This window comes from Orcinus orca, chromosome 10 (genome assembly GCF_937001465.1).
Source record: "Orcinus orca chromosome 10, mOrcOrc1.1, whole genome shotgun sequence".
NCBI classification, from domain to species: Eukaryota; Metazoa; Chordata; class Mammalia; order Artiodactyla; family Delphinidae; genus Orcinus; species Orcinus orca.
Window position 1 is genome coordinate 13,972,064 of NC_064568.1, and position 12,130 is coordinate 13,984,193.

The 12,130-nt window shown below is 35.2% G+C and overlaps 1 long non-coding RNA gene across 1 annotated transcript in view; it reads right to left on the reverse strand.

The window, feature by feature from the left end:
* Positions 1-284: 284 nt before the first annotated feature.
* LOC125965539 (uncharacterized) overlaps positions 285-12,130 on the reverse strand; it is a 267,253-nt gene continuing 255,407 nt past the window's right edge. Inside the window, exon 3 of the long non-coding RNA XR_007479547.1 lies at positions 285-321. This is a non-coding gene — a long non-coding RNA (uncharacterized LOC125965539). The remainder of the gene's footprint in view (positions 322-12,130) is intronic.

Consider the following 12,130-nt stretch of genomic DNA (forward strand, 5'->3'; position numbering starts at 1 on the left):
TGCTGTAAAGGGGTAAAGTCTTAATTATATGAGTTCCACATGATAGACAAACGGCTGTTAGATATTAATCCAGAGGAACTCAGGAAACAAGAAATCACTGGGGATCAAATAAAGGGCAAAAAACTTCAAGACACAGTCAGAAAAGCTTTACAACTAGATTATCTTGAGTTTGAAACTTGTCATCACCTTCTCCCTTTCTTAGTGTTGGTAAAAATTGGGTGTTACTTAGCTTCTTTACGCTTCAAGTTTTTCTTACCTGAAACAGGAAACAAGAGATATATGTCCAGAATTAAGAGTCATATGATGGTGTATGATAAGTGCCTGGAAGAAAACATAGAAAATAGGAACAGGTTAATCATGATTATGGTTTTCATCCTTCTGAATCCTCTCTTAATTACTGTGAAGCAGAGGACATAATACCATTCCTACAGTACTAACAGTTGCAGGCTACTGACTTCCCTGCTTAGAGACTTTGCTCTTCAGATTACCACAGTTACCATGTGATGTTATTAATTTATTTACATTACCTACCTATTTCCTATAGGCATATGAAGGAGTTACCCTTATGTAAAATCATAAATAAGTGTTGATCAGGACCTTAGTTTTTACAAAATTCAAATGAATAGAAAATGAGGTGACTTGGCAAAATGCCTTGAACATAGTATTAACAACTAAATGATCCTAGTGTCTCTGAGCTAAAATCCCCAAGACTAACAATCATTTTGCAGTTTCCAGTTCCATAATCATTTTTCCTATGTTGACCTCTTTACATAGAATTTGGACCAGGAAGAAACTTCAAGAGTGCCCAGTGTGTACTATTCATTTGCCAAGTGAAAAAACTGAGGCCCCCCCAGGGGAAAAGATCTTAGCACAGTAAGACCACATAGTGTCAGAACAAGGAATAACCCTGGTCACCTTATTGACTGCTTAAAGTTTTTCCAAGTACATCTCTAATTTCTCCCTGAATGAGTTTACAAGCAAAACATTTAGTATTTTACCTGGCACAGAGTCAAGACTCAATAAAAATGAGCTGTTAGAATTGCTATTTCCATCTCTTTCCTTTGTTCACTCTGTTTCATGAACCTATGATGTTCTCTTCCTTCTGTTTAATCACGATCTGACCTGTCCGTCAAACTGCACTTTGGACTCTTGTTTCTGGTCACTACATATTCAAAACTGGCTCTTTCCTTTGTGAAGTCCAAGAGTGCTGAGTCTTCCTATCACTTCTCAGCACTTAGTCTATTGTCTAGTGTTGTTACTAAGTTTCTTTCTTATATGTGTATTGCTCAACTTCCCACAACATTCCAATTCCACTGGAGAGTGGAAGAATCTTCATATTGTGTTCACCTACACAGTGCAGTGTGCTCAGTATTTTGCTGATGGATTGAAAGGTGTGCACTTCTAGTGTTCTGAGGAAAACATCATAAAACTTGTGCCAACTCAGTAACCTGTGTCCCATGTCCTCTACAGCTGAAAACACCAGAGCATCACAGTAAAGTTTTGGCAAACAAAATTTTAAGGTAGCTAGATAGAGAACGCTATTATTTTTTCGAGAACTGCTAAGGTTGAAATTTATAGAGCACAGTGCCTATGCAACTGCCTAATAAAGAGAATATAAATTATTTGCTTCATTCACAACATTTCAGGGGCTAGATGTCCTAACAGAATTACAAGTATCATCACACTGGCTACACACCTGTCAATGTTTAGTAAGTGGGTCATATTTCTAATGTAGAAGGTGAACATGAGAACCAGAAGTAGAATCTGGTTAGGAATAAAAATAGAGCCCACCACCAAAAGATGTTGTGAAAATTAAATGAGATACTGAAATAATTCTTATAAAAATTTAGCATGGTGCCTGGCACCTGTGTTTCATTACTGTTAGTTGTTCTTGCTATAACTGTTAAGACATGACATTACAACAAAGATGAAGGCATTATATCAATACTTGGGTATTTGTAATCAGTGTTAATACAATTGCAGGCTCAGTAGAATAGATGGGCCCAAAAGTCAGACTGTAAGATATATTTTAAAAACGAACGGGGTAGGGACTTCCCTGGTGGCTCAGTAGTCAAGAATCTGCCTGCCAATGTGGGGGACACAGGTTCGAGCCCTGGTCCGGGAAGATCACACATGCCGTGGAGCAACTAAGGCCATGCACCACAACTACTGAGGCTGCACTCTAGAGCCTGTGAGCCACAACTATGGAGCCTGCATGCCACAACTACTGTAGCCTGCGTGCCTAGAGCCCGTGCTCCGCAACGAGAAGCCACCGCAATGAGAAGCCCGAGCACCGCAACGAAGAGTAGCCCCCGCTCGCCTCAACTAAAGAAAGCCCGCATGCAGCAACGAAGACCCAATGCAGCCAAAAATAAACAAACAAACAAATTAATTAATTAATTAAAAAAAAATGAATGGGGTAGGAGTAACACAGACCCTGAGAGAAAAGTGTCTCTAAAGAATTTTGATGGTCGGGAGAATAAGAAGGAAAATGGTGAGTTTATGAAGAAGAAGGGCTGAACTGGAGTCCATTTACAAATTCTGGCAAAGACTTAAGAATACCTTTGAGAATGTAGAGCAGAACCCCAGCAGAGGGAGAGTTTGAAGATAAATGAGAGGAGAGCAGGGGAGGAGGAAATGCCTATAGACCTAAAGCAATTTCCACACCAAAGAGGTGTCAGAGTGAAATGGTGACACATGCAAACACCCTACCTGCGCATACATCCACTTTTGGAAGAACACTGAGGAAGTAAAGTGATGGAAAATGAATTAGGCCAGGTGAAAAGTTCAGTAAACTCACTGAGCTCTCTGAAGCAGTGCCATGTATATTCACTGTCCTTAATGGGCACACTGAGAAGATTTCAAGTGTATCATATTTATGAGCTATATGCATATAGAGATATATAGTATAGAAAGATGGACAGAAAGCCTATTTCATGCGAGTTATTTGCTCTTTTTTAGTCAATAGAGAAATTTGCTCTTTTTTAGTCAGTAGAGCAGGGCAACTAAGATTTCAAAAGATATAATTCACACTGTTGATATGAAAATGTAACTAAAGGGAAAGTGGATTTCTGAAAATTTGAAATGTGAAAAGTTTCTGTAAATGATTGATGATGTGTCCTTTTATCTTACTGGCTCCATTTTGTATTTTAGCATGAAAACCTTTGTAAAACAAGAACATCCATCTCCAGTATGCTTTATTTTATGTGAGGTGTAGTGCTCATTTGTTATTTTGCCTGATCAGCCTCCATATCTCCTATTTTTAGGGACAGCTCCTTGGTTTCCACCTTACTCTCAGTCCTGCAGTTCACATGGGGTGATCAAATCCCTACCTCCTAGGATATTCATAAAACCCAATTTTAGCTAGACATAGTCCTAATTTGATGTCTCAAGTTTGGGAATAAGGTTTATTCCTTTAACTCTTGCTGGAACTTTTGGCAAAGAGGTTTAACACTCTACGGAAGTGTTAAGCTGGTTGAACGTAGAACTCAAATTGTAGGAGCTACAATAGGAAAAAAGCCTTGCTGAGAATAAAGTCAGCACATAATTCTCTTTAACTTTGGTGGAGCATCTGGATTCAGCTCTGCCAGAAGAATGTCCCTACACTTAACAGTGATATGGACAAAGAAGTTTGAATTAAATTTATATCATTTGCAAACGAAGAATATTTACTAATAAGTGAGAGTACAGATTCTGGTTTCCAAACCATACAAACTCATTGCATTTTTTTTGATCTTTAAAAAAATTGAAGTACAGTTGATTTACAATGTTGTGTTAATTTCTGCTGTACAGCAAAGTGATTCAGTTGTACATATATATATACATTCTTTTAAAAATATTATTTTCCAGTATGGTTTATCACAGGATATTGAATATAGTTCCCTGTGCCATACAGTAGGACCTTTTTGTTTATCTATTCTATATACAATAGTTTGCATCTGCTAACCCCAAACGCCCATTCCATCCCTCCCCACCTCCCCCTGGCAACCACAAATCTGTTCTCTATGTCTGTGAGTTGGTTTCTGTTTCGTAGATAAGTTCATTTGTGTCATATTTTAGATTCCACATATTAGTGATATCTTATGGTATTTGTCTTTCTCTTTATGACTTATTTCACTTGTATGATAATCTCTAGTTCCAACCATGTTGCTGCAGATGGCATTATTTCATTCTTTTTTATGGCCGCAAACTCATTGTATTTTTTTTATCAACCACCTTAAAATTTTGCAACCCTATGATCAGTCATTTCAACTACATTCTCATCACCTCTAGCAACCTAGAATGTCTCACTTATTTGACTTTTGACCAAAACAATCTTTGACATTGTCAATCCTATATATAAGACACAATACTGCAAAAGAGTAGAGCAAGTGATAAAAAAAAAAAATCCTATGTTTTAGACATATAACTTTCCTTTTGACATTATCCCCAGGAGATGGAGTATAAAACTGACTTATTTTTAATTATCTTTTATATGTAACATTATGTTTTGAATGCAACTATATTTGAGGCAGCACAATGAGGCTACATGGCTTTTATATAGGTTATACTTATAAACAAATAAATGTAATTAAATGATACCACTGTTTTCATATAAAATGAAAAGAAGATACAGTGGGGAAACGAAATAGTGGGCAATTTGCAGCAACATGGGTGGACTTGGAGGGTTTATGCTTAGTGAAATAAGTCAGACAGAGAAAGACAGATACTGTGTGTTATCACTTTTATGTGAAATCTAAAAAATAAAACAAACTAGTAAATATAATAAAAAATAAACAGACTCACAGATACAGAGAACAAACTAGTGGTTTTCAGTGGCGAGGGGCAAGATGCGGGTAAGGGATTAAGAGGTATAAACTACTATATATAAAGTAAATAAGCTACAAGGATATATTGTACAACACAGGGAATATAGCCAATATTTTATAATAACTATAAATGGAGTATAATCTTTAAAACTTGTGAGCCACTATGTTGTACACCTGAAACATATAATGTTGTAAATCAACTACACCTCAATAAAGAAATAAATATAAAAAAATAGTGGGCAGTCCATTGTGCAGGAGGAAAGTATCAGGAGAAGTTGAGTAGGGAAAGTAGATTTTTAGCAGTCTTGAAAGATGAGTGTATATTTTGCAGATATCAGGCCACCTGATGTGTATGGGTTGTGTCTGGGGATGTTGGGAAGGCTTCAGGATGATCAGCCTTGCACAGAGTATACATTTCAAAAATATCTAATAAATTAAATTAAAGTAGTTATAAACACGTTTTACATTTTTAATGAAAATTCTATGTATCAAAATGGCTTTAAAAAAATAAACACCCAAATTACTTTAAAAACAAAGGGACTTTGTCTTACTTCTTCTTTCAACCAAACAAAGGATAATGTTTTGGGGCACCCCCTTATGTATAGTCCTGTGCAGTGGGGTGGAGTAGGTGGATTATGAAAGTCATGTAAGACTCAGGATCTAACCCTTTGTTGAATGTTAGTAGTATTCCAGAAGTAACACACTTGCTTATGCTATTGTATTAGTTCAGATTCTCATTGTGAGAAAAATGTATGAAGTATGAAGCACATAAAGAACACTTTCCCACTACAGGAAAAAACACATAATTCTACTTGTGAAGTCTATGTATTTATATACACAAATGCAAGAAAGAGTCTATACTACTGTACCTCTAAGAACATAGCACTACTTCTACCACAAAAGAGACTAAATAACTATTTGTTGAATGCATAAATAAATAGAATAATGTTATTTTGTCATTCTTGGACTTATGCCATGGAAACAGTATGTATGCAAATGTGTCTACAATGAAATCTTTTGGTTGCTTCCGTAATTAAAATATGTTGGATACACTTTAAGGAGGCACTGAATATTGAATTTTGTCTTGTGATGAATTGTGTTTTAACAAGGTGGTAATATACTTGAAAACATAAGAAAGTTGTACTTACATGACACTAAATATACTAGATAAATTCTAAAAAGTTCAATAACAGATAGAGACGCATAGTTTACCATAGCCAGACATAAGGATATTTGAATAGGCATGGATAATTGATTGCCTTTTTAAAAACAATTTGTCTAGGTGTTTTGCTGAGTATCATCAGAACCAATTAGCACTTTTTCTTTTAAAAGAAAAGTAAAGAGATTCAGAGTGCTAACATGGCCCAGTGGTCAAATATGGAGAATGTAGGAATTTGGTATATAATAAACCTAAACACACTTTTCAGGAATGGCCGAGTTTGTGGTGACTGTATGATGGTGATGATAATGATAATGGTGATAAGGATAGTGATTTGACACTAGTGAATCTTAACTGCAATCCACCTTACTTTATTCTGCTTTCCATCTTGCAGAGTCAAGTAATGGCACAGACATTAAAATCAATTTTCTTGTTGACTAGATCCTAGGAAAAAGAGCTCCAGGTGAATTTTAACTGTCTAATGACAGATTTTATGACTAAGGCATTATGAAAACTGCTATCAAGGTACAGGACCAATGAGAGAATGCGTGGTATAAAAAGCCAAACAGCTTGATGACACATCTAGTACAGGTATTTGGGAAAATTCAGCTTCTGCTTCTGCTTGGTGTCCTGGGGTGCATGAGAATTCCAGTCTTTCTGACTTCAATTAACCTCTTTTACAAGTGAAGCCAAAAAGAAAGAAACATGCATAATAACTATTGCAAAGAAATATTTCAAAGTCATTAAATGCACATTAATAATCTTGGGAATATATAATTTTGTAGGTGACAGATACTATTTTTACACCTGTTCTTTAGAGAAAGAATAAGTTTCTCTTCATTAAAGACTAATGAGTGACATTACATTTAAGTGTTCACATTAGATATGCTTCTTTGAATTTAATGATGGGGCAATGAGGCCTTAAATTAAATACTCAAAACTCTCCACTGGGAGAAACAAAACAAATTTATCTGCAATTTTAAATAATAATGGAATCCATCTGTTATATAATAAAATTTAAAAATTTTGGATATTTAGACATATTATTATAGTACCTTTGAAAGCTTAGTTCTTGATACCCTAGTTTATTGGCATAACAAAGTAAGTAATATGGTAATTTGTGCTTATTATTTTTTTGTTTTGTTTCCATACCTTCAAAGTTCACTATGGAATACTGAAGAATTCCCTATAACACTTGAGTTGTTACTGTTACGGGCTCAGTATCCCACAATAGCGACAAATCTTAAAAACAATAACTAAAAGAAAAACAATTATAAGATTAAAGATTGCTATCTAGAAATTGGATTATAACCAGTTTCCTAAATTATTCAATCTTACTAAATTAAATTTCCCCTATTTCAGACCACAGTATGTCCATTTACCCTATGCTAGAATTCACTCTGTATTAATTAAAAATATAAAATATAATTACAGTTATTAACATTTTAAAAATATTAAAATAGGAGCATAATAACATTACTGGATTTTCCCAGTAAGTCATGCTTAAATGAAATCATTTCTTCCATACACACTGTCATTTTAAAGGTTTTATAATTTCTGGAAAACCTGGAAGAGAAAAGCAGTAGTTAGGTGCAGCATAGTTAAGACTGCAATAAATCAATATATCACTTGGTATATTTACTGAGCACTTAGTTTTGTTCTTAGCTCCTGCTATTGTCTAGTTTAGTTAATGGTCATCATTTTGACAAATATCAAAGAAAGACAAAGCAAAATATCATTTCTTAAAAAGGGAAAGGATTAAAATGCCTTGAAGGGATGAGGAAGAAAAAAATAACTCTCTCACAGTCCATTTTGATGGACTTATGATAAAATCTTTCATTAGGCAAAGGCTTGGGAGGCCTACTGATATGGGATTAGATACAATTAGATGAGACTTAAAGCAGATGCTACAAAGCTTATGTGAGTCTGCTAATTATTGGTGGTTGACTTTTGCATTTTTCATGGAGCTCAAGTCTAATCTACAGGCTGCCTTACTTAACAGATTTACTGAGAATTCATATTAATAAGCAACAGATCCTGGAGGCTTTTTATCAGCAGACCAATGAAAGAGGTTGGGGGAAACATACTTTTCACTGAATTTCTGAAGATGCCATAATTTGGTGACCATGTGACACAAATAAGAAAGAATCTTATACCTTCAAGCTTTTGTTAATAAGAAAGAATTATCTTGAAATATTTTGATGATGTACTATGGGATGTAAAAAAAAAATACTGATTTTCTATTCATACTCTTAACACTTATTTACCAAGCTCCTAAAGTGCCAGGTGTTGTTCTAGGATCTGAAGGTTAAGCAATGAACAAAAGAGATCAAGTATCTAACTTAGAGATATGGAACACCAATACCAAAACTTAATATTTGACTATGCAGTTCTTCAAAATTTGCAATATTTATTTAGTTATTGTTTGTCTGTTCATATTCTCTCTGTTTTGGCTAATAGCTTTTGCTTTATCTTTCAGTTCACTCATTATTTTCTGTATTCTTTCCATCCTGCTGTTGAATCTATCTACTGAGTTTTTATTTCAGTTGTTTTACTTTACAGTTCAAACATTTCCATTTGGTTCTTTATACCTTTTATTTCTTTGCTGAGGCTTTCCATTTCTTTGTTGAGACTTTCATTTGTTTAAAGTGAGAATTCTAATTACTCAGTGGGACATTTAAAAATTAAAAAAAATATTTTTGACAAAAATAAAATGTTTACATTTTATTACGGATTCTTTGAAATTTTGTCAGGTAATTCTAACAACTCTGTCATCTACGTATTTGCATTTATTGGTTGCCTTTCTTCACTCAATTTGAAATCTTTTTGGTTCTTGATGTGTTATTTTCAACTGAAACCTTCACATATTTTCCTTAGATTATGAGACGGGATCTTATTTAAACCTTCTGTTTTAGCTAGTTTCCTCTGATACTATAGTGTCAGGAGAAGGGGTGGCACTTCCTAATTTTAACTAAGAGAAGTAAAAGTCTAGGTCCCCCTTGCTCTCTGTTGACACCTGATGGAGTGGCAGTATCTTTACTGTTGTGTGGGGGCAGGGGTACAGGTTCCCCTCTAGGTGTCCACTGGTAACTCCCTGGCTTGGAGGTGGTAGAGTGCCATCTCACTGAAACCACACTGAGATGGTCTCTTGACACTGTACAGTAGGCATCTTCTGATACCACTCAAACCAGTGAGTGGGGCATCTCATTATTTCTGGGTAGAGGTGCAAGTCTAGACTTCCCACTTGGCCTCTACTGATATTGCAGTGTTGTAGGAGCAGTGGACCTCCTTACCGCCTGATGGGGATGAAATTCCAGGCTCCCTACTCGGCCTTCTCCTGGTGGCGGTGGTGGAAGGGGTGTCGGGGTGCTGTGTTACAGTGCGGTGAGCATAGAAGACCCACTCCAACTTTGCTGGTGTGCGTGTACATGAAGCTGCAGAAGTAGAGTGGGCGTTATCTAAAATTTCTCTGTCATGTTAGGCTGCCCCTTCCCTGGTCCTTCGACTTCTGAAGAGGTTTTGTTTTGTTTGCTTGTTTGCACTTGTTCTTTCAGCTACTAGCTTCTTCAGCCCAAAGAAGTCTGGGCTATATGAGACAAAGAGAAAACCCAGAAACCTCATTATCATGTTATCCCTTGGATCCTAAGGTCCACAGCCAGTCTGCCCTCTCCCTGCACCCTTGAGTCTCCTTTTACTTGTTTCACGTATAATTAGCAGGATATTGATTGCACATAGTGAAAGGAATAGGGAAATGTATGTCTACTCCTTCTTCCTGGAAATCAGTTTCTTTAAAAAAAAAAATCTGAAATTACTCTAGTTGTAGCAGGGAGACAAAACAGTATATATTAACATATTTAGCCTTATTTTACATATATATTTGAAAGTATATGTGTATATATATATATATATATATTTTGTGTGTGTGTGTGTACGCGGGCCTCTCACTGTTGTGGCCTCTCCCTTTGCAGAGCACAGGCTCCGGACGCGCAGGCTCAGCGGCCACGAACCCGTGTCCCCTGCATCGGCAGGCGGACTCTCAACCACTGCGCCACCAGGGAAGCCCTGAAAGTATACTTTAAAATAATGACATAACCATAAATTTTCTATAGTTTTGTATGTGTGTGTGTACCTGTATGCATACGCACATACATTTTTATTTTGGGGGAATATCTCTTTTGTTATTATTATTCTTCCACCACTGAATTGTTCACAAGTATTCAAGTGAATGTCTTGATACTTACCCCCAAAAATGACACTTAAGTTTTATTACACAGATCATGAATTCTTCTATAGTTTCTCTTCTTCTATCAGATTGATTATCTATGTCATTTCCCTTCTGGCATATATAAGGCATAGTCCTTAATCAAAAATTACTATTTATATTCTCTCATTACTCTTTATATAGTTTGCAGTTATTCTCTAATTAAATATATGTTTTCCTATCACACTATTTGCATCCAGTAATATTTTGTCTAGTATATTCTGGTTAAAATCAAAGCATTTTTTGACCTAACAGAAATACAGAGAATAAAAATAAATGCTGTGTATGTGTTACTTACATATAGTAAAAAGATTAAAAACAACTCAGGATCTGTCCTACAGCAAATCCTGATGCTCTTATATATTTAGCATCTCTGGATCAATGCTGTTTTTGTAAATAGTTTTATTGAAATATAACTATTCTTAACATATATGTATTGTCTATGGCTGTTTTAATGCTATAACAGCAGAGTTGAGTAGTTCAACAGAGATCAATGGATCCTAACACCTAAAATATTTACTATCTGGTCAGTTAAAGAAAAGTTTGCAGAGGATTATAATTACTAAAACTTCTAGAGAAATAAGGTGAATATAAGCAATATGCATCATCTCTGAAGGATCTCTGATGCCCACATATGATAACATATTTAAGAATGTGTGTTCCTCTTAACATTTAATGCTAGGAGAAGAATGTCAGACCAATATAATGCTATTATACATTCAGGTAGCATTACACATTGCAAATTTAGGAGAATAAATAATAATATCTTCTCTTAGTATTTTGCTTTGGCTTTTGTAGGAATATTTCCCTTTTTATTTCTTCCTCTTTTCTGGCAATCTTTTCATGTTCTTTTGCATGTGTATCTACTTCTATCAGTCATTATATATAGTTCCAGAAAGTCCTGGACTTTATTTCAGTTCTTTTCCTAGGCAGCTAGACCCACAAAAACAACTTCATTTGACATGTACTCATGTGAGAACTAAATATCTGTAGACCAGACCTCTCTTTTCAGATCCATACTTGTATATTCAGTTGCCTACTAGTGTTCACCAGATGACCGGTGTTAAGGCACATAAAAATGAATACATTGAAGACTGACCTTACCAGCCCTCATCTCCTGTGCACCCACTGCTCTCTGTCTCAGTGGGTTGCCCCACCATCTATTACTTTGGACAAGCCAAAAACCGAGGAATCATCTTTTGTCTGTAGTGTTCTTCAAGTTTACCCATATTGTAGTTATGCTATTGGTTTTCATTTGTTTTAATCTGGCTTTGGTGTTCTTCACTAAATTAAGTGTTCATTCTATGAATATTCTAGAAAATTCACAGCAATTATCACCAAGTATTTTCTTCTTAATTCTCCCTTTATTTCCTATTTGGGATCTCTACTTATTCTGTTCTCCTTGTCTTTTTCCTATTTTCAATTTCATATTCTCTCTTTGATCTGTATAGATCTTCTGACCTATCTTGTACTTTAAAACTTTCTTCTATAATTTATAATCTGCTATTTATTTTTTTTGTTTTCAATTTAATACCTGTAAGTAATGTTCCATTCATTTTCAAGTGCATCTGTTATTTTTCCATGCTAAACTACTTTGCTGTGATTTCTAGTCCTATATTTTTTAAATTTTAAACCTCATTTTGCTATTGTTTTCCAAATAATTCTGTTATTTAAGTTATTTTATCCAGTTGGTTGCATTAGTCCCTCATTAAAGGTTGTTAACTTGTTTTTAAAAAGATTTTAAGTTCCTTTTAAATTGAGATTGTGTCTTTTATGATGAAAGTCGTGCATACATGGTATTTGTGGAAGTCTCTGATAAGTGGTTTTACATTAATTTTTTTATGTAACTTCTTTGGCCAGGTATTAGAATTTTTCTAGGCCCTTTTACATGGAGGGCAGGGC